At 40.1% G+C, this 25,716-nt stretch overlaps 1 protein-coding gene across 1 annotated transcript in view; it reads left to right on the top strand.

The window, feature by feature from the left end:
* Positions 1-25,716, top strand: part of LOC106698264 — a 55,967-nt gene that overhangs the window by 744 nt on the left and 29,507 nt on the right. The gene's annotated exons all lie outside the window — the stretch shown is intronic.

Below are 25,716 nucleotides of genomic sequence, written 5' to 3' on the forward strand. Positions count from 1 at the left end.
CCTTCCTTCCTTTTTTTTTTTTTTTTTTTTTTTTAAACTTGGGTGGGAGGGGAAACATATTGGGGAGTAGGTTTTTAGAGCACTTTGGGGGGCACTCGCGCAGGCTGTTAGATTTATAGCATTTTCTCTCGCCGCGAATGACTGGCTGCGCTATCAGCAGGGCTGTGGGACATTATGGTGGCTTTGGTGGAAACTTCAGGAGAACGAGAAGTCTCTGCTTTCCAGAAAAAGAATTGCCACTCAAAGTGAAATTAAACTTGTCTTCTTTGAAGTAATCAGTCTGTTCCCTTTTATATTGATAAACTCTTCCCTTTTTGTTACTAGTGGATATTTTGGGCTTAAAAAGACCCTCTACGGGAGTGTTTTGGGGTTGTGAAAATTGTTATTTCTATTTGAGTGATGGAATTTATTAATGTAAAGTGCAGTTGATTCGGAGTAAATAAAATTTCGAATTTTCTTGTTTCTTTGTTTTTGTAAAATCAACTTTTTCTTCCAAAAAACTCACAGTAATCCAATTTAAAATATACCACCGAAGGGCAAAGGGTTATCTGTCACTCCTAAATAACAAAAAACATGTAAGCATAAAACAAAAGGTGTCTTTGTCCTGTTTACAGAATGCAGTGTATTTTGAACTATTACTAGATACTGTGTAAATTAAACTCCAAATGGTGCTGATGTGGCCAGTGGAAAATGTTTCACATGGTTATTCATTTCACTAAACATTCTGCTCCACCGTGTTTTTTATGTTAGGAAAGGTCGAGGAAGAACACTTCTTAATATTCTTCCCTACCTTTTCCCCAACAGTTCTGCCTGCCTTTTGAACTTTTCTTTCTGCTTTGTAAGATGGCATGTTAAAAAACTGAATATGCCTTTGAATTTCATACATACATGTATATAAGTACATGTATGTACATTTATCATATTACTGAGCATTTTAATCTATTAATAAATTAAAAGTATAACTTGATATTTGGAATCCTAAGTTAGAATAATAAAAGTGAGATATGGTTTTTTATATATATGTGTGTGTGTATCCTATATAATAAAACCCTAATATGCAAATTGACTGAATTGCGGAACTACCCCTTGCTATGATGCGCACTGACCACCAGGGGGCAGGTGCTCAATGCAGGAGCTGCCCCCTGGTGGTCAGTGTGCTCCCACAGGGGGAGCGCCGCTCAGCCAGAAGCCAGGCTCATGCTGGTTAACACAGTGGCCGTGGCAGGTGCCTCTCCGGCCTCCACAGCAGTGCTAAAGACCCCTTGGGGGATGTCTGACTGCCAGCTGTGGGGAGTGGGCCTAAGCCGGCAGGCGGACATCCCCTGTGGGGTCCCGGACTGAGAGAGAGTGCAGGCTGGGCTGAGGCACCCTCCCCCCCCCCCGCCCCCCCACAGTGCATGAATGTCATGCACTGGGCCTCTAGTACAGATATATTTATACAGTTGCATCAAGTATTACCACTTTATCCATTAGTTTGCTTATATATAGGACTTTGTTAAGACCAAAAGATGGACCTTATTGTTAACAACCCCATATTTACTCAAAACACGTTTTAAATAGCATAAAAGTTGGTAAAATTGGAGAAATCACTTCCAGAAAGGAACAGGTCTAATTTGACGGTTTTGTTAGCTTGGATATTTTACTGAAAGAGATAAAACATTTTCATGGTAAATGTGTAGGATAGGAGCACTAGGAAAAAATACACTGACTCTTTCTTGAGAAAACTTTATTTAGGATAAATTTAAGTCCTGTTTAACAGGTTTTAAATTATCCTATTATTAGTGTCCAATCTGTTAATAAATTTGTAAAACTTGTTGAATGTCTACTATAGAGGTTGGTCCTAGGTATTAAATGAGCTAACATTTGTTAAGAGCTATGTTCATAGTTTTCTAGTAAGCACTGTAAATAGAATATTTTTTAAAATTGTCCTATTGCATCAAAAAGTCCATTTTTATTACTAATATTGATCAAATTTACCCATTTTGTAGATAGGTGGTGTTTTTAACTATTCACTTCGATGGCTTTTACTGAAAAACAGTCCACACCTTGTATGTGTTTTGTGTGTTGAAATGTGTGTAGGTAAATTTCTTGCGTACCTTATGGAAAAATTACTGGTTTAAAGTGAGGGAAAAAATCCTCACTAGGGGAAGAAAATGAGTTTGTAAATAACTAGTTATAGGAAAGGGAGTCCTCACATTCTTGAAAGATGCAGACTACTGAAAATCTTATCATGGTAAGGGGTAAAAAGGATAGGTATCTCAAATTTAACAAGTACTTCATTGTCCTCTGTGGCTCAGTTGGTTGTCATCCCATGCTCAGAGGGTTGCGAGTTTGATTCCCTGTCCGGGTTTCAGGCTCAATCCCCAGAAGGGAGGCAGCCAATTGATGTATCTCAATGTTTCTCTCTCATGGATGTTTCTCTCTATCCTCCTCCTTTCCTCTCTCTAAAAATGAATAAAAACATTAGGATTCAAACTGCCCTTCCATAAACAATACTACCAACAGTTCACTCAGGCATAAAACTAGGAATATTCTTTGATTCCTCACCTCAACTGATCATCCAGTACCATCAGCTCTTCCTTGTATGTATTCAAAATTCAGCCACTTCTCATCACCTCTCATGCCACCATCCTGTCCAAGACACTACATCTCTTAAAGAGCAATATCCACATTATCTGCTTCCACTTTTCCCTGTGCCCCTTCAAGCCATCTCTACATACCTGCTAGAGTGATCATTTTAAAAAGCTCATGAGGCTATGGTACTTCCTTATTTTAACCTCCAATGGCTACCCTTAGAATAAAATTCATTTTCCTTACCATGGCCTTTAAAACTGTATAATCTGGTTTCTGCCTACCTCTCCAACTTCATCTTGCTCTCACCCTTCCTTTCCGTCTCTGTCACATATCAAGCTTTTTCCAGTCTATAGCAGAGACTGTTGGTTGTCCCCTAAAATTTTTCTGATTTTTTTCATAGTAATAGACATGGGCACGTGGCTATCCAGAATAAAGACTCTATTTCCAGCCTCCCTACAGCCATGTGGTAGTTCTAGCCAATAAGCAGGTATGTCATGTTCAAAGACAGCTCTTACACACCTTCAGTCCTTTTCTGCTTTTCCTTTTATATCCTGCACCCTGGACTACAGGTGTGAAGCATTGAACTCTAGCTGCCAGTTTGGGCTAGGTGCAGGTTCCCACATCATAGGGATGGCAAAACCTTAAGCTGCTGGAAACCTGAGGCCTTGAGACCCTTGTGGAGTACCATACCAGCCCTATACTCCTTATATTAATTTTGACATAAAGAAAAAAGTAAACTTTTGTCAGTAAAGCTACAATTTAGGGTCTCTTGTACTCAGTTCAACTTAACTGATACTCCATAGGACCTTTGCACTTACTGTTTATTTCTGCCTGAGATATGCGTTCTCTATGTCTTTATGGCTAACTCATTCTCATCCTTCAGGTCTTAACTCAGATATTATCTCTAACACTCTTCCTTGGCCACCATATCTAAAGTAGCTCCTTTTTTCACTTATTTTGTCCCACATGACCCTCTATTTTAATAGCATTTGTAATTTGTCATTATATCTTTATTGTTTCCCTTCGCCCTACTAAAAATGTAAGTTTTATGAGAGCAGGGACTACATTTGTTTTATTCACTGCTTTATCCCCCACACATGGTAAGGCATTAGATAAGTACTGTTGAATGTATGAGACTGGGAATAAATGAGCTGTTGAATGAATGAAATAGATCCTTATCCAATATTAGGTAGACTGTTTTTTTAAAGTTAATATGTTGAAAGGTTTTCTTCAACACATGTGAAATTCAAGCTAGGAAACAACTAGGAAAAATAGTGCTAAACTAATAGAATATGCCAAGCTTCCAGCCCTTGAAAATGGAAATATGTACCTTTTCCTGGGAAACCTATAAGGTTATTGCAGGGGGCCAGGAAAAAGCATAATTGGTGAGAGAGTAGCCAATCAGGAAGAGCACTACAAAATATCTTCTACAGAAACACCACAATATAGCATTCTGGTTTGTTATATAACTTACTGGACCTCAGATTCTACAGCTAAAATATATGAATCTTAAGCTTTGAATAGTAATCTAAAAGTTTAATAGTAAGTTAGACTTATGAGTGATGTAACATGTTACACATTAATTTGGTCTTCAGGTGTTATTTTAATAAGTGATTACATCTTAATGATACTGGTAAGGGTTCAGGGAAACGGTTTCTTATACTACTGAGAGTATAAATTGGCAAATTTCTAGAGTATAGCTTAACAATATGTATCAAAAGCCTTGAGCATATGCATTTGACAGGACAATTACTCTAAAGGAAATGTAGCATAAGGATATGTGTAACAATTTTATTGCAAAAGTGTTCATTACTGCATTGTTTACTAGAATATTGGTTAAATAAGCTACATCCATACAGCAGAACAGTATTCAGCTTCTAAAAACAATGGAGGAAATTTTATATTAAGAAAGCTTTAAAATATAATTCCAATTTTGTAAAAATTTATAAGTTCACAAAGAACTAACTGGATATGTACAAGATTTTAAAAAGTGACTTTTACAGTTATTTTTATGTCATTTCATAGTTTTAAAATTTTTTCATAGAAAAATTTTTTTACAATGCTAATTAAAAGGCTGGCTGTCTTTAGTCCAGCCAGTGTGGCTCGGTGGTTGACTGTTGACCCATGAACAAAGAGGTCACCGATTCGATTTCTGGTCAGGGCACATGCCTGGGTTGCAGGCTCCATCCCTGGTGTGGGGGGTGCATGAGGCTGCTGATTGATGTTTCTCTCTCATACATGTTTCTATTTCTATCCCTCTTCCTTCCTCTCTCTAAAATCAATAAAAACATTTTTTAAAAGGCCATCTTTATATTTAAATAAATAAGTGCATAATTTGGGGAAATAGTACCACTACTAAGTTGCCAAGCCTGATATCTTTTACCTTTTCTTCCCTACACAACTATTACCAGATCTTGCATATTTTACCTTCTAAATATGTCTAGGATCCAGCCTTACCGCTCCCATTTTTTAGCCATTCTCTTAATCATTCACTCATAATCTGTTATCTGAACTTCTGAAAGAGATTATTTAACTGGTCTTTCTTTATTAAGTTTTACCTCTCTCCTGTCTTCCAAACGACCACCAATTTCTATAGTGCACATCTTTGGAGACTTCCCAAAGGTGGAAGTGAGACTGTAACTGAGGCTATCATAAAAGGCATTGGGACTTCCTTATGCATACTCTCTTGAATCACTGAGAGATGCCAGCTATCATGTCATAGGACATTCAGGCAGCCTATAGAGAAGCCTATGTGCCAAGGAAATGAAATCTAACAACCGATAAGGAACTAAAACTTGCCAACAACCACATGAGTGTTTAGAAACAAATCCTTTGACCCCCTTGAGATGACTCCAGCCCAGCCAACAGCATAACTAACCTCATAAGAGACTCTGAACCAAAACCACCTAGCTATCCACTTCCTGAATCTGAGATAATATTTGTTGTTTTAAGCTGCTGTGTTTGGGTTAATTTGTTATGCAGCAATAGATAACTAATACATCTTCCTTCAGGATTCATCTTTTGTGAAATTTTTCTGAACCCATTTTTTTTTTCCACTTAGGCTACTTATAGAATTGGGTTTTGCCCTACTATACGAGGAGCTTCTTAAGGGCAAGAACTATCTCATTTTCCCCTAAATGTTTATACATCAACAAGTGTTTTTAGCACTTACATGCCCAGCATTATACTAAAGAGTTAGCAGTAACATGATTTGATTTAAAAATGTAATTAGTAAGTAACACTTAAGACTTACTATGTATCAGGCACTATTTTAGTCATTTTACCTATATTAACTCATGAAATTCTTATTTCTACTTTATGTGCTCTGTGGTACAGACTAAATTCTCTGCTAGAGTAGAAAAGGGAAGTGAGAGAGGACTGGTTTGTCAGGGATAACTTCTACTGGCTGTTTAGGTTCAATGTTAAATGACAGTTTGAATAGATGTGCATGAGAGGAAGGGGATATTTTCAGTGGAGGGCATAACATGAACAAAGGCAGCTGGGAATATCATAACAAAGTACCACTGACTGGGTGGCTTAAACAAATTTATTTCCTCACAGTTTGGAAGCTGCTAGTCCAAAACAGGGTTGGTTTCTTCCAAGGGTCTCTGTCCTTGGCTTGTAGTTGGCTTTTTATGTTCACATGGTGTTCTCTCTATATTCAAGTCTGTCTCCGAATTTCCCCTTTTTATAAGAACACCAGTCATATTGAGTTAGAGCCTACCCATATGACCTATTTAATCTTAACTACCCTTTTAAAGGTCCTATCTCTAAATAAAGCACTGGAGGTTAGAACCTATAAATTTTGGAGCAATACAAGTCAGCCAACTTGGAAGCAGAAATGAGCAAGGGCCAGTGACTAGAACCCCAGCCTAAGGTAAGTAGAGGGGGCTAGTGGAATTTATCTTAGAATCAGGTGGCACAATTTTAGAGTATTTTAAATGCCAGGCGGAAGAGTTGAAATGGATGGCTTTTGCTAAGTCACTGCTAATCAGTTCATCCCAAGGTTTAGTCAGCACCAAAAAGGAAAAAGAAAATAAGTTAAATAGAATCATTTATTGTATATTTCTTCATATCCACTTAAAATTTTTTTTCTAATCCTCACCCAAGGATATGTTTTTATTGATTTTTAGAGAGAGAGGGAGAAAAAGAGAGAAACATCGATGTGAGAGAGAAACATCATTCGGTTGCCTTCCGTATGCACCCACATGGGATTGAACCTGACACCTAGGTATGTGCCCTAACCAGGATTGAACCCAAGACCTTTCCGGGAATGGGACAACAAACACTTCAGCCAACTGAGCCGCACCGGCCAGGGCTTCAGATCCACTTTTATGACTTGACATTGTCATTCTGAACTTTCCAAGGTAATTACTTTTAATTATCTATGAGTCATCTCAAAATTAATGTCTTTTTACCCATTCAAATCAATTTCATACAATAAAAAAGTTCTTTTTTCCCCACATCATGCAAAAAAATTCAACAAAATGTTTACATGATTAAGCTGTTTTTTAATAAAAACACCAATTATTTTATCCCATGTATGAATTATAAGATATTTTTCACTTAAAAAGTTACTCCCCCAAAGGTTACCAGGTTTAATAAATATATAATAATTAATTAATTTAAAACTCACATATAATTAGCCAATACATTTTTGCTTGGTAATGAATAATTAACTGAAATATGTTTAAAAGGAAAACATGGATTAAATACTGAATTGACAGAAGTAATGAAAATAATTTATGTACATAGAGTAGGTTGATGAAAGAATTACCTGCTTCTTAAAAATAGTAATGGCCTTAGTGATAGCTATTCAAATGTTGAATGTTAATACATTTTTTAATTAAGAAGTTTATACTTAATGTGAAATTACATTCAGTATTAAAGAAAGTGATTATGAAGACAATGAGACAATAAAGATTATGAAATCTGTAGATCTCAACAAAACCTTAAGCATAGAAGAAACAATCTAAAAATCCCCTACTTCAAACTGATTCTATTCAATTCACTAATTCTTGCAATCAGGCACTGTTTTTATGTTTAACCTAAAATATTTACATTGTTTTTCTTATTTAGCATTTAAGACTGCTCACATTACAGATTGTTCATGGATGAAATACGAATCTAAGCAGATTTTCTGTAAAATATGGTATAAGCTTATTCAGTTTTCCATCTGATTGCTAATAAACCTTACAGTACAGTTTGTAAAGCCCCTTAAGGACTGATTGTGTAGAGCAGCCTGCAAGTTTCAAGAAATAAGCTGAAAATGAGCATATAAGCCTACTTTTTTTTCTTTTTAAATATATTTTTATTGATTTCAGAGAGGAAGGGAGAGGGAGAGATAGAAACATCAATGATGAGAAAGAATCATTTATCATTACGCTGCCTTCTGCACACCCCTACTGTCCCCCCTTCCCCACCACCACCACCACTGGGGATCAACGCCGCGAAACCCAGGCATGTGCCCTGATTAGGAATCGAACTGTGACCTCCTGGTTTATAGGTTGATGCTCAACCACTGAGCCACACTGGCTGTGCAGGCCCATTACTTTTTAAAAAGGACATTGTTTATAAGAAGATAGTTACTAAATAATCACAATAATTCTCAATAACTTTACATTATGAATACGATGTCCACCTCTACATGTGGAGCCTATATTCATAATTAAGGTGTTTTAAAAACACTGCCTATAATAGAGATAAAGACTCATATTTCATCAATAAAAAATGAGTATAGTTAGTTCCTATTAGCTCTAGATCTTAAAAGTTGCTATATCTGCTATACCTGTGACTGGTGAAGGTGGCCCCCAAACCTTTCCCCTTTTAATGAAGCAGCCTACAGTTAGGAGTAACTCTTCATAAGCAGAACCCACAAGAGTGGGCATAGAATAGTTGAATAAAACCCAGAGAAACAGCTAGTTGATTACTTACAAACCCAGCAGCTGCAACTGAAGAGAGTTGATAGTCTAGCACAAAAACAAATCATAAAACAGATTTCTGAAAAACAGGGAAAACCTTTTCTGGTAGCCTCATCCCAAAAGCTAGTTTTTCCTGCTAACAGGGAATCTTTAAAACAAACAAGAACAAAAAAACACAACCTCTTACTATAATAGCAGAGGAGAAGAAAGCTGCTATTTTGAATGAACCAACCGCAAACATATTTATTATACTTTGTAAAGTTGAAGAACTTGCATGAGTCTGTGTGGTTCCTTATTGAAACAAAATTTTCAAAAAGGAGAAAGGGAAGAGGATCCAAACTGTTGCTTGAACTGTTTCTATGAGATATTGGTAAGTATTCTGTGATAAAAGGATTCCGTTATAAATAAAACATAGGAAGTGCTAAGTTAAACCAAGTAAATGTTTCATTACAGACTAGAGCCTGGTGCACCGATTCATGCACCGGTGGTGTCCCTTGGCGTGGCCTGCGGGAATCTGGCCGAAACTGGCAGTCCAAAGCCGCCTGCCACTCCTGCTCATCCTGGCCCTGCTGCGTCTGCCTCGAGCTGGCGCCCAGTCAGTCCTGATCGGGAGAGGTTCGTGCTGCCCACAGTGGCACTTGCCAGCCATGAGCCCTGTGTTTGGCGCCCATCAGTCAGCTGAGTGGTGCTACCACTGTAGGAGCGCAGTGACCACCAGGGGGCAGGTCCTGCATTGAGTGTCTGCCCCTGGTGGTCAGTGCGCGTCATAGCGACCGGTCGTTCAGTCGACCGGTTGCTTAGGCTTTTATATATATAGACTAGAGGCCCAGTGCACAAAAATTTGTGCAATCGGGGAGGGGGTCCCTCAGCCCGGCCTGTGCCCTCTCTAAGTCTGGGACCCCTCGGGTGATGACCACCTGCTGGCTTAGGCCTGCTCCCCGGGGGATTGGGCCTAAGCTGGCAATCAGACATCCCTCTGGCAGCCCGGCAGCCCTCGGGGGATGTCTACTTGCCAGCGGGGAGCAGACCTAAGCTGCAGTCAGACATCCTTAGCGCTGTTGAGGAGGCGGGAGAGGCTCCCACCACCACCGCTGTACTGGCAGCCATCAGCCTGGATTGTGGCTGAGCAGAGCTCCTCCATGTGGGAGCTCACTGACCACCAGAGGGCAGCTCCTGCATTGAGCGTCTGCCCCCTGGTGGTCAGTGTGTGTCATCGTGACCAGTGATTCCTAGTCTTTCTGCTGTTAGGGTCAGTTTGCATATTACCCTTTTACTATATAGGATAGAGGCCTGGTGCACGGGTGGGGGCCAGCTGGTTTGCCCTGAAGGGTGTCCTGGGTCAGGGTGTGGGTCCCGCTTGGGTGCCTGGCCAGCCTTGGTGAGGGGCTGATGGCTGTTTGCAGCTGCTCACACCCCCTTCAGGGTGGGGGTCCCCACTGGGGTGCCTGGCTAGCCTGGATGAGGGGCTGATGGCTGTTTTCAGGCTTCCTGCACCCCCTTCAGGGTGGGGGTCCCCACTGGGGTGCCTGGCCAGCCTGGATGAGGGGCTGAGGGCTGTTTTTAGGCAGGCCAAGCCTGCAACTGAAGCTACCAGTCTCTCCTTTTTTTCTTTTTTTTTTATTCTGGGATTTAATTACCTGCTGTAATTGAAACTTTGTTGCGGCTCCAGCTCTGAGGCCGGCTGGCTGAAAGCAGTTATCTGGGCTTTGTTTAGCTTCTATAATTGCAACATTGTTGCTTAGACTGGAGCTCAGAGCCCAGCTGCGGCAGGCAGGGAACCTTGGCTTCCTCCATCACTGGAGCAAGCAAGCCTCCTGTTCATTTCAGCTGCGTGGCTGCTGGCTGCCATCTTGGTTGGCAGTTAATTTGCATATCACCCTGATTAGCCAATGGGAAGCATAGCAGAGGTATGGTTAATCACCATGTTTGTCTATTATTAGATAGGATGGGATTTTTAATATGCCAACATTTGTGTCCCTAAGTGTCATAGTTCATTTTTATTGAAGATTTCAGCTAATACCTCACAAAAACATGAACTGTCTACTACATTTAAGAAAAGACTGTACTTGAAAAACTGAATTTGGGCTTCCTATAAACAGAGATTAAGGATTTTCTTTCATCAACTTTGTTAGGAGGAATTGACTTGGGCTGTGAATTGGATATCACCAATGTTTTGAATAGGACCAAATAAGAAATATTTATCTTATTTATGTAAGAGTAAGGTTTACCAAAACCTTATGCAAGGACTGGCTGGCATTTAATATCATAACAACACTAGTTTTTTTTAGCTGAATCTGTCTTGTAGCCAGATTTATAACATATTGAATGGGAGTTATCCCATAGACCTGTAATTGTGATTATGCCCCAAAGCTGAACATTAAATGCACCAAATGCTCCGCTCCACATTATAAATTAAAATAACTTTAAATAACTGCAGGTATTAATTGAGTAGTGTCACAACTAGCCTATAACCACCACCACTACCACTTCTATCTACTCTTACTTAAAAAAAGGAGGACTGGTGGAGAAAATAGTGTTTGTGGACAAGCTGTTCCCAACATGTAGTTCGGGTGGCAGCTGGAGTTATCATTGAAGAGAATCACTTCTAAAGACTGGATTTATTTTAAAAAGGGAGATAAATTTTTTCTCTCTTTTGGCTTTTCGCTTGGTCACAGGACTTACTGATCTTCTGGAGCTGAGTATGGCAAAGAAAATTTCAACCATGATAGACTGAGAGAGATCAGGATAGCAGGGAAGTAGCTACCATTCCCATCATTTAATGTGGCAAAAAATGGAGTTTCCCATGGGTGGTATGAATACCAGGGAAGGTAGGTGGGCTTGAGCCATCTTTGTTAGTATGAGAGCACCATCAAGAAGGAACCGCTGTAGCAAGAGGAATGAAAGAGCTCTAGTAAGCTGGAGCCAGATAACCACCAAAATAGCAAACAAGGTAATGGTAAAGCCCTGCAGGCTTCTGCAAAGAGGCCTCACTGGAGATTCAGCTTTTGGATAGTGGCACATAGAGGTTATCAATATCCAGTCATGAAGACTGCATCTTCTCCCAGTCAAGGAAGGAAACATTTGCCCTTTCTCTTTTTTTAAAATTTGTTGAGGTGACATTGGTTAATAAAATTGTATACAGTTCTGAGAGACATCATCTGTATGTTATTTTGTATGTTTACTACCCTAAGTCAAATCTCCTCCCATCACTATTTATTTCCCCCTTTACCCTCTTCTACCTCCCCCCACCCGCTTTGTCCTTTTCTCTTTTAAGTAAGGAAGAACTTATCTTTTTCTCTCTCCCTTCTCTCTGCCACAATCCAAGTGTCCTAACCCTAGAAGAGGGAGGAGAAGCAGGTGTCTAAGATTTCCTGCTACTGCCTCCAAATCACTAGAGCTTTACCTGTACTGGTGGTGGATGGATGGAAGGAAAAGAGGAGAAGAGTTTTGAATTGAGTTCAGGATTGAAGCTTTCAAATGAACATGACTGACTCTTTAACCTTAGATGGTTATTGTTCTAATCAAGTACCTGAAAAATCAAATATCCTATATAATAAAAGGCTAATATGCAAATAGACCAAACAGCAGAACAACTGGTCAGTATGACATGCGCTGACCACCGGGGGCACGCGTGGAACATGGTAGGCATTGGCAGCAGGTGGCAGAGCACGGAATATGGCGGGCATTGCCGCGGCAGGATGGTGGAGCAGGTGAGCAGGGGTGCCAGACCAAGGCGGGGCACTGGTCGCTGTAATCAGGGCAAGCCTCTTGTGGTTACTGAAAATTCTTTACTTCTGCAAGCCGCAGCCCCCTCCCGCCCGGCCCTCCGGTGCTCATACCTGCTGCCGGCGCCAGACCTGATAGCTTGGCGTCATCTGGGTGCGAGCAGCGGCTGCCGGCTCCCATCGCCCCTCAGGACTTCTCCACCTCCCCCTGCTCCTGAGGGGTGATTGGGGCTGGCAGCTGCCTCTTGCACCCACAGCTGGAGCCGCTGTTCGCACCCGCTGCTGGCACCCAGCACTGGTCCTGATCGCTTGGCGCTGTCAGCAGGTGCGAGTGGTGACTGCCCGGCTGGATCACCCCTGAGGGCTTCTCCAGCTCCCCCTGCTCCTGAGGGGCAATCAGGGAAGCAGCCACTGCTCGCACCCACTGACAGCACTGTACGGGTGCAAGCAAGGCCAGCACCATCAATAGGTGGGAGCGGCAGAGGAGGGAACAGGGCTGCCAGCAGACAGGGAACCAGGGACCATGGTGGGAGGGGCTGGGCAGGGCATGGAGGATGGGCCAAGATCTGCCCATGTGCCCACTGCAGCCTCGCAGCCCACAGTTCCTTTTCAGGTGCACAAATTCATGCACTGGGCCCCTAGTATGTAAGATATTAAAAGAGCCACCACTCTGAAAAAAAAAGGAAGTTCTACCTGGTATTGTTGGGAAGAGTTATTCAAAAAAATGAGGACATTGCTTTATGCACTCAACAGTTTGAAACATTTTAGTAAAGAAGACAGAAATACTTAAAAACATTTATGCTTGTTATAGTGTTCATTTCAAAGTGTGATTTCTATAATTCATTATCAGTTTCTTTTGTGAACTTAATAAGTTCTGAAATTTAAAACATCTTTGCAAAGTAAGTATTCTAGAGGTGTATCCATAACTGACAGTTTTGGTGAAGATTCAGAGGCCACCCACCACCACCCCCACCCCCTCCCCCCAAAAAAAAGCAAAACAAAAAAACAAAGTAAGCAACACCATACTGTTTATGGAATGATATTCTTAAAAGTTTTGCTCCTTTTTGCTTTTGCCACACATTACAAAGACAGGCAGTTATGTTATTCAATCCTAATATCATCACATGGTCCAGATTTTAAACATAAGAAGGATTAAAGAGCAAAGGAGTCTGAACTACCTCCTTTTACATTGTCCTTGTTAACGTTTTTAAATCAAACAGAATTTCACATAATTTTAGATCAGTGTCTTTACTTCCCTTTTTTTGGGTAAATTTATTTTTTTTCAAATGGGAATTTTTTTAATTTCAGGAAAAAGGATTGTAAATATAATAATGTTACATGCAGTAAACACCAATTATTCAAGAAAAACTATCTTAAATATAAAAATATCACATTCAATAATATTTCAAAAAAAAAGGATTTCAAGCATACTAATATTACCAAAACTGTACTAACATACTATGATATCACAAAAGTTGTAGGAAATATTAAAAATCGGCAAATAACAGGATTACTTCTATTCTAAATTATTAATTTTTCCCTCTGGTTCTATTTTTGTTCATCAGTTTATGTTGTTCGTTATATTCCACAAATGAATGAGATCATGTGATATTTATCTTTCTCAGACTGGCCTACTTCACTTAGAATGATGCTCTCCACGTCCATCCATGCTGTTGCAAATGGACAAGCTGTTCCTTCTTTTTTACAGCAGCGTAGTATTCCATTGTGTAGATGTACCACTGTTTTTTAATCCACTCATCTGCTGATGGGCACTTAGGCTATTTCCAAATCTTAGCTATTGTAAATTGTGCTGCTATGAACATAGGGGTGCATATGTCCTTTCTGATTGGTGTTTCTGAGTTCTTTGGATATATTCCTAGAAGTGGGATTATTGAGTTAAATGGAAGTCCATTTTTCATTTTTGAGGAAACTCCATACTATTTTCCACAATGGCTGCACAAGTCTGCATTCCCACCAGCAGTGTAAGAAGGCTCCTTTTTCTCCACATCCTCACCAGCACTTGTTTGTTAATTTGTTGAGGATAGCCATTTTGACAGGTGTGAGATGGTATCTCATTATTTTGATTTGCATCTCTCGGATGATTAGTGACGTTGAGCATGTTTTCATATGTCTCTTAGCCTTCCTTGTGTCTTCTTTCGAAAAGTATCTATTTAGATCCTTTGCCCATTTTTTTTTATTGGATTGTTTATCTTCCTTTTGTTAAGTTCTATGAGTTCCCTGTAAATTTTGGAGATTAAGTTTTTATTAGAGATAACATTGGCAAATATGTTCTCCCATGCAATGGGCTTTCTTGTTGTTTTGTTGATGGTTTCTTTTGCTGTGCAGAAGCTTTTTATTTTGATGTAGTCCCATTTGTTTATTTTCTCCTTAGTTTCCATTGCCCTAGGAACTGTATCGGTAAAGATATTGCTACAACGTATGTCTGCTATTTTGCTGCCTATGGAGTCTTCTAAAATTTTTATGGTTTCCCGTCTTACGTTTAAGTCCTTTATCTATTTTGAGTTTATTTTTGTGTAGTTGTAAGTGGTCTAGTTTGACTTTTTTGCATGTATCTGTCCAATTTTCCCAACACCATTTATTGAAGAGACTATCTTGATTCCATTGTATGCTCTTGCCTCCTTTGTCAAATGTTAATTGAGCATAATAGCTTGGGTTGATCTCTGGGTTCTCTGTTTGGTTCCATTGGTCTATATGTCTGTTCTTGTGCCAGTACCACACAGTTTTGAGAACAGTGGCTTTGTAATATAGCTTCATATCTGGTATTGTGATCCCTCCAACTTTGTTCTTCTTAGGATTGCTGCAGTTATTCAGGGTCTTTTTTTATTCCAGATGAATTTTTGGAGAGTTTGTTATAGGTCTGGGAAATATTCCGTTGGTATCTTAATTGGGATTGCATTGAATCTATAGATTGCTTTGGGTAGTATGGACATTTTAATGATGTTTATTCTACCAGTCCATGAACACGGTATATTCTTCCATATGTTTATGTCTTCCTCTATCTCTTTTTTCAACGTCCTGTTGTTTGCTGAGTACAGGTCTTTTACCTCCTTAGTTAAGTTTATTCCTAGGTATCATAATTTTTTTGGTGCAGTGATAAATGGGATTGTTTTAGTTTCTCTTTCTGTGAGTTCATTATTGTTGTACAAAAAGCCATAGATTTCTGGGTGTTAATTTTGTATCCTGCTACATTGCCAAAGTTATTTATTAAGTCTAGTAGTTTTTTGATGGAGTCTTTAGGGTTTTCTAAGTACAATATCATGTCAGCTGCCAACAATGACAATTTTACTTCTTTTCCAATTTGGATGCCTTTTAGTTCTTCTTCTTGTCTGATCACTATGGCTAGCATTTCCAGTACTATGTCGAACAGGAGTGGTGAGAGTGGGCATTCCTGTCTTGTTCCTGTTCTTAGGGGAAATGGTTTTAGTTTTTGCCCACTGAGTATGATGTGGGCTGTAGGTTTGTCTTATATGGCCTTTATCATGTTGAGATATGCTCCCTCTATTCCAACTTTGCTGAGAGTTTTTATCAAAAATAGGTGTTGGATTTTGTTGAATGCTTTTTCTGTGTCTATTGATATGATCATTTGAGTTTTGTCTTTCAAGTTGTTTATGTGATGTATCACATTTATTGATTTGCGATTATTGTACCAGCCTTGTATCCCTGGAATAAATCCCCCTTGATCATGGTGTATGATCTTTTTAATATATTGCCGGATGCAATTTGCTGATATTTTGTTGAGGATTTTAGCATCTATGTTCATCAGGGATATTGACCTGTAATTCTCTTTCTTTGTAGTGTCTTTATCTGGTTTTGGAATTTGGATCATTTTTTCAACAGGGTGGGGTGATTGCTTCTGCCTGAGGCTAATTGTTACTTTTAATCTCTTAAGTGGCCTCAGGGCAAGGTGTTTTCCAGTAGGGTCTGTCAACTGTATTCCCCCCAGGGAAGGCACATGTCTATGTGGGAAAGACTCATCTGCTGTGTGAGGGAATGACTCATCCCAGGAAACTTGGGGTGTCTGCCTTCTGAACTTTATCCCCCCAAGCCCCCATTCCTGGGTTCTGCTCTCACAGCTCCAGTCCACTTCACCCTCCCTCTGCCAGAGCACAAGGTGGGTGGCTCCACAGTGAATTTTTGTGTGTTAGCCCTTCAAGAGGGTGCCCGAACTTTAATCTGCCACTCCCTGGCAGATAGCACCCCGCTGCTTTTCACAGCTAGATATTTTGTGGGTATCCTCCTCAGATTTGGTGCTCTCTGCTGGGGAGCCCAACTTGGGGATTAGATCCCAGAGTTCTCAGTGCCAGCCCCCCCCCTTCAAACTCCCCCCCTTCCCCCACACATAGTTGAGATATCTCTCCAGGACTTCAGTTGCTGTCTGTGGGCGCCTGGCTAGCCCTTTCGTGCCTCCGCCCCTCCTACCAGTCTCTATGCAGTCTCCACCTTCAGTCCCTGGGTATCAGGGTTCTCTGCTGTGAGTTTTCCATTGATTATTCAGGAAGCCTTTCCATATTTCAGTTGTAATTCCAGCCTGTTCCTGGGAGCATGTCCATGCAGCATCCATCTACTCTGCCGCCATTTTTAATCTCCTCTTTACTTCTAATTCAATAAAATTAATATAGTTCCATCCAGAAAAGAGTAAAGAATACATTTAAAACTGTTACTTAATGTGATTTAAGATCCAGTCTTCCAGATCAATATAGCATTTCATTGACAGTTGATGGAATAATAACTAGCATATATTCAAATCTTTTAACCATTTTACTAGATATATGAAGCATGAAGAACTACTTTTGCTTGTTTACTTATTAGTGAGGGAATAATACAGTACAAGAGATTGCTTAGCAACTTTAGATCTGGCGACACACAATTGGAGAAATATATGGAGAGCCTGAGTGCATGCAAATTCCTAGTGCATTCATGCTGGCAAATGTGTACTACGTGCCAGGCACTGATCCAAACACAGGGAAATAGAGCAGTAAGAAAGGCTGATATGGTTCCTGTTTTCCTGGAGGAGATACAATATATAACTATTCAACATAATGTTAAGCAATGATAAGAATTATTAAGGAAATGAAGCAAAATAAGAGCTAGAGAGTGATAAGGGTATGGAGTGCTTTTTCAGATAACGTGGTCAGTGAAGACTTCTCTAAGGAGATAGCATTTGAGCAAGAGAGCTCCAGGAAATGAGATTGCATCAAGTTCATTTTATAGATATGTGATCTAGGTGTCAGGCTATGAATTTAATAACCCCAAAGGACAACTTTAAAAAATATGATCAACATCCCCATCCAAAACACAAAATTAATTTGTCTTTACAAAAAGTATATTGCTGTGTACAGTTATATTTTCATAGAAACTGATTTTTTGTTGCTTTTGGTCTCATTCATTTAATTTCATTTTAATTCAACAGATCTTCCTTGAGTAATTAGTATGTTCCAGGCTTTATTCTAGGCTCTTGCCAGATGCCAGTGAATAAAACAAAGGAGGCAAGAGCATACAATGGAGTCAAGACAGTCTGTTCAATAAATGGTGTTGGGAAAATTGGACAGATACACGCCAAAAAAATGAAACTAGACCACCAACGTACACCATTCACAAAAACAAGCTCAAAATGGATAAAGGACTTAAACAAGATGGGAAACCATAAAAATCTTAGAAGAGTCCATAGGCAGCAAAATAACAGACATATGTTGCAGCAATATCTTTACCGATAGTTCCTAGGGCAATGGAAACTAAGGAGAAAATAAACAAATGGGACTACATCAAAATAAAAAGCTTCTGCACAGCAAAAGAAACCATCAGCATAACTACAAGAGAGCCCATTGCATGGGAGAACATATATGCCAATGTTATATTCGATAAGGGCCTAATCTCCAAAATTTATAGGGAACTCGTACACCTTAATAAAAGGAAGATAATCAAATCAAAAAATGGGCAAAGGACTTAAATAGACACCTTTTGAAAAAGGACATACAGAAGGCCGAGAGACATATGAAAACATGCTCAAAATCACTAATCATCTGAGAGATGCAAATCAAACCACAATGAGATACCATCTCACATCTGTCAGAATGGCTATCATCAACAAACAACAAGTGCTGGCTAGGATGTGGAGAAAAAGGAACCCTCCTGCACTGCTGTTGGGAATGCAGACTGGTGCAACCACTATGGAAAACAGTATGGAGTTTCCTCAAAAACTAAAAATGGAACTCCCATTTGACCCAGTAATCTCACTAATAGGATTATATCCCAAGAAACCAGAAACACCTATCAGAAAGGACATAAGCACCCCTATGTTCATAGCAGCACAATTTACAATAGCTAGGATTTGGAAGCAATCTAAGTGCCCATCAGCAGATGAGTGGATTAAAAAACAATGGTACATCTATACAATGGAATACTACACTGCTGTAAAAAAGGAATTCTTACATTTGCAATAGTATGGATGGACCTGGAGAGCATTATGCTAAGCGAAATAAGCCAGTCAAAGAAAGATAAATACCACATGATCTCACTCATTTGTGGAATATAATGAACAATATAAACTGATGAACAAAAATAGATCAAGAGACATAGAAGCATCGAACAGACCATCTAATGTCAGAGAGGGCGCAGGGGCGGGTTGGGATGGGAATCAACCAAAGGACTTGTATGCATGCATATAAGCATAACCCATGAACACAGACAGTAGGGGCGGTGAGGGCATGTGCTAGGGGGGTGGGAATGGCCGGGGAGAGGTCAACGGGGGGAAATGGAGACATATGTAATACTCTAAACAATAAAGAATTAAAAAATAAAACAGTAGAATGCTACAGGATATGCTTTTAATAGCAGTAATACCATTAAATGCCTAAATTATTACACCTGAAAAGTAAAATGACCCCTAATAAAAATTTCATCTGTATCATTGAAAAAAAAAGATCCCTGACTGTGTCAATTACATTTGAGCAGACAATAAATAATAACACAGTAAGTAAATTATATGCTGTATTAGGTGATTTGTACTATAGGAGGAAAAGTAGACCATAGAAAATATTAGAAGAATTTGATAGTGGAGGGGGGGGGGGAGGAAAAAATTTTACCCTCGGTTTTTTCTGGCTGGTTGGGCAGAGCCAGCTCAGCCAAGGGTTCCACAAGCCTGAGGGGGTGGTAGCGAAGGATGTAGAAAAGACAGAGAGAATGAGCTGGATCTAGGTGGATCTTCCTGTGCCTTGCTGAGGCCACAGAGAGAGATCCAGAGGCAAGCTGAGCCTTTATTTTATAGCCAGAGGTAAACAAGGTAGTGTTCACCATTGTTACAATGTTCTTGTGAGTTTCACTTGTTTTGGCAGCACTTGCTGCACCTCCCACAGCCCATTAGCTACCCAGGAAGGATCTAGGGAGCATCCTAAGGTCAAGCCTAATTATGCTAAGAGGACTGTGCCCTCTAAGCTGGGACTTGTTTGTGGCTTTGCCAACAGGTCAGTCCGAGGCTTAACCCTATAGCCGTGCCCTACAGCTGGTCTAATAAATAGACATGAGACATTAGTAATAGAAAATAAGTAAATGTAATACATATATTTATATGGGATCCCTGCATACATAGAGAATCAGAGACTACATGCAGGTGAGGTTCAGTGATAGAAAGGGGACATGAGCCCTGTCTGGGTAGCTCAGTTGGTTGGAACCTTGTTCCCATATGCCAAGGTTGTGGGTTTGATCCCAGGTCAAGGCACATACAAGAATCAATCAATGAATGCATAAATAGGTAGAACAACAAATCTCTCTGTCTGTATCTGTCTCTCGTGTGTGTGTGTGTGTGTGTGTGTGTGTCTGTGTGTGTGTCCCTCCCTGTCTCCCTTCCTCTCTCTCCAATAAATAGATTTTTAAACATTAACAAAAAGCAACATGGGTATATAAGACATTCTGGGCTACAGATGAGTAAGGTGCAGGATAAGAAAAGCAGATGCTGCCCTAACCGGTTTGGTTCAGTGGATAGAGCATCAGCCTGCGGACTGAAGGGTCCCAATTTGATTCCAGTCAAGGGCATGTACCTTGGTTGTGGGCACATCCCCAGTAGGGGGTGCGCAGGAGGCAGCTGATCGATGTTTCTCTCTCATCGATGTTTCTAACTCTCTATCCCTCTCCCTTCCTCTCTGTAAAAAAATCAATAAAATATATTTAAAAAAGAAAAAAAGAAAAGCAGATGCTTAGTAAATAGAAGTTTGCCTTGCCTCTAAATCAAATTATTCTATTTAGTTAAGGGAGGGGGGCATATCTTGGGGTAACCTGTTCTGAACCCCCATAATAGCCACTACTGTAGATTGATAGATAATTAATTTTTAAATCATTAGATTATGAAACATTACTATTTTAAAAGAGACTGAAAAAAATAACAATTAGAAATACTTTTAAAAATATATTGGCATGTGTAGGTCACAAGTAAATGTACTATATTTTTTCCTTGTTCAAAGGTAATGGGGTTCTCAAAGTAATGTTTAAAAAAAATAAGATAGCCCTAACTGGTTTGGTTCAGTGGATAGAGCATCAGCCTGCGGACTCAAGGGCCCCAGGTTCAATTCCGGTCAAGAGCATGTACCTTGGTTGCGGGCACATCCCCCGTAGGGAGTGTGCAGGAGGCAGCTGATCGATGTTTCTCTCTCATTGGTGTTTCTAACTCTCTATCCCTTTCCCTTCCTCTCTGTAAAAAATCAATAAAATATATTTTTTTAAAAATAAGATAAATTGAAAAGTATGGTAGATTACTCACTTCATGCTACAAATTGAGTGTAGGACTAACAAGCATAATGATTTGTTGGTATTAGTAGTTAGAAAAATTGACTTTTATGAGTTCATTCAATACAATTTGAATAATTTAGATTCTTTTTGTCTTATTTTAGCTTCATTTTACCTGTTTTTCAGGTATTGCTACCTTTATTATAAGTTTGTTTAAGTCAGCCCTCATGAATTTACATACAATATCTGTTATTCTGGAGATTTGTAATCTTTATGTTTCTAAAACATGACTTTTTAAAAAAGTAACTAGACACAACTAGCCATAGACATGTAGTAACTATTTCTTTTCCATTTTAAAATTGCTTTCTGTTTTAATTTTTTAAGGACAAAATTATATTTCAGCTCTGCTTTTTTACTTTTAAATCAATATAGAATAACAGGCAACTTTTGAAACTTTAGATACAGTATCTTTTCCTAAAAAGCTCACAAATGTTTGAAAAACTTAAACATTTTGTATACTTCTTTTACTAACATGAAAGTGTTATTGGAGAATTGTGTGGGTAGAATGTCTCAGTTGCTAGTGGGAGTGAGGTTCTTGGGGTGCCACTGGAATAAGAATTTCTGGAGGCCCATATGAGAGGATGAGATGTGGTAGAAAGCTCTATTTGCATGGAATTATATCCCTTGGGTTGCAAAGTCCTGTTTCCCTTAAAGCAGTACTGAAAAAGGTGCAGCTGGGGATTCAGTAGAACTAGTAGAGTTAGTGTCCAGAGTTTCCGTTCCATGGTGGAGTTAAGCCCGCATAGCATCAGGTTAGTCACAGTCCATTAGTCCATTGTGTGTGGTCCACATGGCTGTGGGCCATGTGGGTGAGTGCAGGGCATGACAGCCCACAAGCCAGGAGTCAGGTTCGAACAGCAAAAGCAAGACAAGAGGGGGGACTCCTTTGTTTAGGAGCTTATGTATCACAGATTTTGAGCCCTTAAAGTGGCCACACCCATTCTGGCCAGTGACCTGCTCCCAGGTGTGACTGACAGATAATCACCTTTCCTGTGTCATTTAGAGCTACTGGGCATCTGGAGATTGTTAAGCTGCAGCTTCCTGGCACAAAGGGCATGCCCATATTATCTGGCCTGCCTTTTGATCCTTTCCTGTTAATCAATTAATAATGGGTTAATTAACATGGTATCAAAAGAATGTTTGATTTCCTAAAAAAAGTTGCTTTAATTTTTTTTTTTTCATAAAACTCCAGCTCAGTCAAAAGTTTTCCCCTCCTTCTTCTGTATTCATTTAACACTTAGTATGTGCTGTTTTCTGTCTGTGTTAGCTTCCAGAAATGAACCATATATTTCCCAAGGACAATCAAAGATCTAGTTCTTACTAGTTAACATGATTTTATACAAAGTAACTCTCACTAGCATTTTTCCTCCATTGATATAAATATAACTTGTGTAACTCAAAGTTATAGTACACTATTGTGATAGTGATTTTTAATAAATATATATTTGGTTTTTATCTTCATCTCTGGCACAGGGCTCCTAAATGGAATTTCCTAAGTGATAAGCGAGATAACGCTGTAAAGGTGGCTCTTCACTCATTACAACCCTCCCACCCACACTTGAGTTTATGTTAATGAAGTGACTTTTGGACCTTCCCTAAGGGTGGGGATTGGTTGCCAGGGAAATCGACTGCACCAACCCCAATGTCCAGGGAGAGGGGAGGGGCTGCAGATTGAATCAATCAGCAATGACTAATGATTTAATCAGTTGTGCCAACTGCCTTCTGTGAAGAAGCCTCCATAAAAATTCAAAAGAATGAGATTCGGAGAGCTTTCAGGTTGGTGAACATGTGGAGGTGCTGAATGCCTCCAGAGAGGGTATGGAAGCTCTGGGTCCCTTCCCCCATACCTTGCTTGCCCTATCTATCTCTTTGATCTGGCTGTTTCTGGTGTTAATGTGGGAAATGTCCAAACCTGTAGAGAATTTTTTATCAGAGTTTATTTGAGCCAAAACTAACAACATTTGCCATTATACAAAATTACACTATACTCATATTGGAATCTTCTCTGAGTTTGAAAGTGTTTATGTAGAATGCTTCCCTAATCTGGGAAGAAAAAGAGTCAGGCTTTGCATCATTCCTCCTTTATGGCAATTGGGATTCTATTACCTGAAAAATTGTATAGCCAAACTGGCAGTCACCTTCTTTTAAATATAAAACGTTGGTCATGAAGAATATTAGATAGAAATAAGTTTAGCCCCCAGATGTTTTTGTTTTATATTGATGCCAAAATATTTTTGCCATTATATCAATATAGTCTGAAAATTCAAAAGATAAGCAAATAAAAAGGCAATGTTCTAATTTTTTCTCTTCTAATCTGTACAAATATTAAATATAGCAGTAGAAATACTCTGGCCATCTATGTATATAAAAGCCTAAGCGACCACTCTAATGGTGGACCGGTAGCTATGACATGCACTGACCACAAGGAGGCAGATGCTCAACACAGGAGCTACTCCCTGGTGGTCAGTGTGCTTCGATAGGCGGAGCTCCACTCAGCTGACTGACGGGCCCCAGATGCAGGGCTCATGGCTGGCTGCCACAGCCCGGAGACTGCAGCGGAATGGCAGTGAGCCTACCAAGCGGTGGCGGCAGGTGCAATGGGCCGGGATGAGCAGGAGCAGCAGGTAGTGCTGGATTGCTGGTTTCGGCCGATCCCTGCAGGCCACGCCGAGGGACCCCACCGGTGCACGAATTCGTACACCAGGACTCTAGTTAAAATATAAGCATTGTATTTTAAAACCAGCCATGAGAACCCTGCCATCTGAGAGACTTAATATTTTTTCATTGATTTGAGAGAGAGAGAAGAATGGAGAGAGAAAAGCATGGATTTGTTGTTCAACTTACTGTTGATTCTTTTTTTTAGGGTGGGTGTAGCTTGTAATTTTTTATTTCTTTTTCTTTTTCTTTATTGATTAAGGTATTACATATGTGCCCTGACTGGAGATCAAACCCATAACTTTGGCATATGGGGACAATGCTCTTACCAACTGATCTACCCAGCCAGGGCCTGATAGACTTAATCTTTAAATAACTAAGGTAACATGTTCCCTGCTTCTACCCAACTACTGATATTAAACTAGACTAGAGGCCTGGTGCATGAAAATTCATTCACTGGAGGGGAGTCTCTCAGCCCGGCCTTCCCCCTCTCACAGTCCGGGAACCCTCAGGGGTGGGAGGCGACCTGGCAATCAGGGGAAGGTGACGCTCCCATCACACCTCTGCTGCTGCCGCTGCCGGCAGCGCAAGCCTTGGCTGGCCCTGGTTGCCTGTGCCTCGGGCCAGCCCTGGGCGGCTAGAGGGCTGAGGGACTAGGGGACTCCAGAGGCAGGCACACGGAGTGGCCGCGCACCTGCTGCCCCGGCAGGGCTGAGGGGACTGAGCGCTGCCATGTTGTGGCTGTGGACACCTCCATCTATGAGGGCGTGGCAGTCAATTAGCATATTCCCTGCTTATTGGCTGTGGGCACTGCCATCTTTGAGGGGGGGGACAGTCAATTAACATATTCCCTCCTTATTGGCTGTGGGTGCCGCCATCTTTGAGGGCAGGGCAGTCAATTAGCATATTCCCTCCTTATTGGCTGTGGGCTCTGCCATTTTTGAGGGCGGGGCAGCAATTAGCATATTCCCTCCTTATTGGCTGTAGGCACTGCTACATTTGAGAGTGGGGCAGTCAATTACCATATTCCCTCTTTACTGGCTGTGCACGCCACCATCTTTGTGACGGCATGAGAGTCAATTAGCATACTCCCTCTTTATTAGATAGGATGATGTGTCAAATCTGTTGTGTCTAAGATGCTTTTATGAAAACAAGTTAATCTTTGCAACCTATCCCTTGCTCACTTTAAGTCTTCATATCTGATGAGTACTTTCCTTCCTTCAGTACTCGAAATCCAGAGGAGATTGGGGGTGGGGAGGAGACAGGCTCCTCTTAGAGAAATTGAGTACTGCACACGTTATCAAGGCCTAGGGACCCTACAGCTTTGACAAGAAATATTGTAGAAAGTCAGAGAAGGATTAGTCAGTTAACTTGATACAGGGTAATATGAGCTGTGGAGATTGTGCTCCTAAATTTTTCCTGAGAAAGGACAACATTGACCCATTAGCTTTGGACAGAGCTGAAGCTTCATGTGAACTTTGAAGTTCACAACTGTTAGTGGAGTTCATACTGGCTTCCAGTTTCCCAGGATTTTTTGCTGCTATATTTCTCCTTACCCTACCTTCCCTCTGCCTATAAACATTCTCCATGGAAATTTACTTGTTCTATACATGATCTTTTCAAGGTCAAGCAATCTCTACTTTAAAAAGGATAACAAGTAGTTGATTTGCTAGTACAACCAAGCACAGAATCTTATGTTCCTGCACAGATTGCATGCCTATGAACCTGGCCCTTAGTATAAGTGCAAGATATAGAATGAAACTCTTAGAAGTCTAGTGCAAATAACACAACTTATCTTGTCTTCTGCAAGAGCTCTTACGAGGACCTATTAGCTTATTTTCTCATAATACAAATTAAAATGTATAGCTATGTTAAAAATTTAGAGATCAGTACTAGTTGAATCATAATTTTTGTTAAATAGCAGATATAAATTCAGACTTTCTAAGAAGAAAAGTTTTTTTTCAGTTCTGATAAAAGAATGAAATTTTAATAAGCAGTCTTAGGTCTTATTTTCTGTAAGTCAATGGCATCAGCTTGAATTATCA

The sequence above is a fragment of the Myotis lucifugus genome, unplaced genomic scaffold (genome assembly GCF_000147115.1).
Source record: "Myotis lucifugus unplaced genomic scaffold, Myoluc2.0 scaffold_156, whole genome shotgun sequence".
Taxonomy (NCBI): Eukaryota; Metazoa; Chordata; class Mammalia; order Chiroptera; family Vespertilionidae; genus Myotis; species Myotis lucifugus.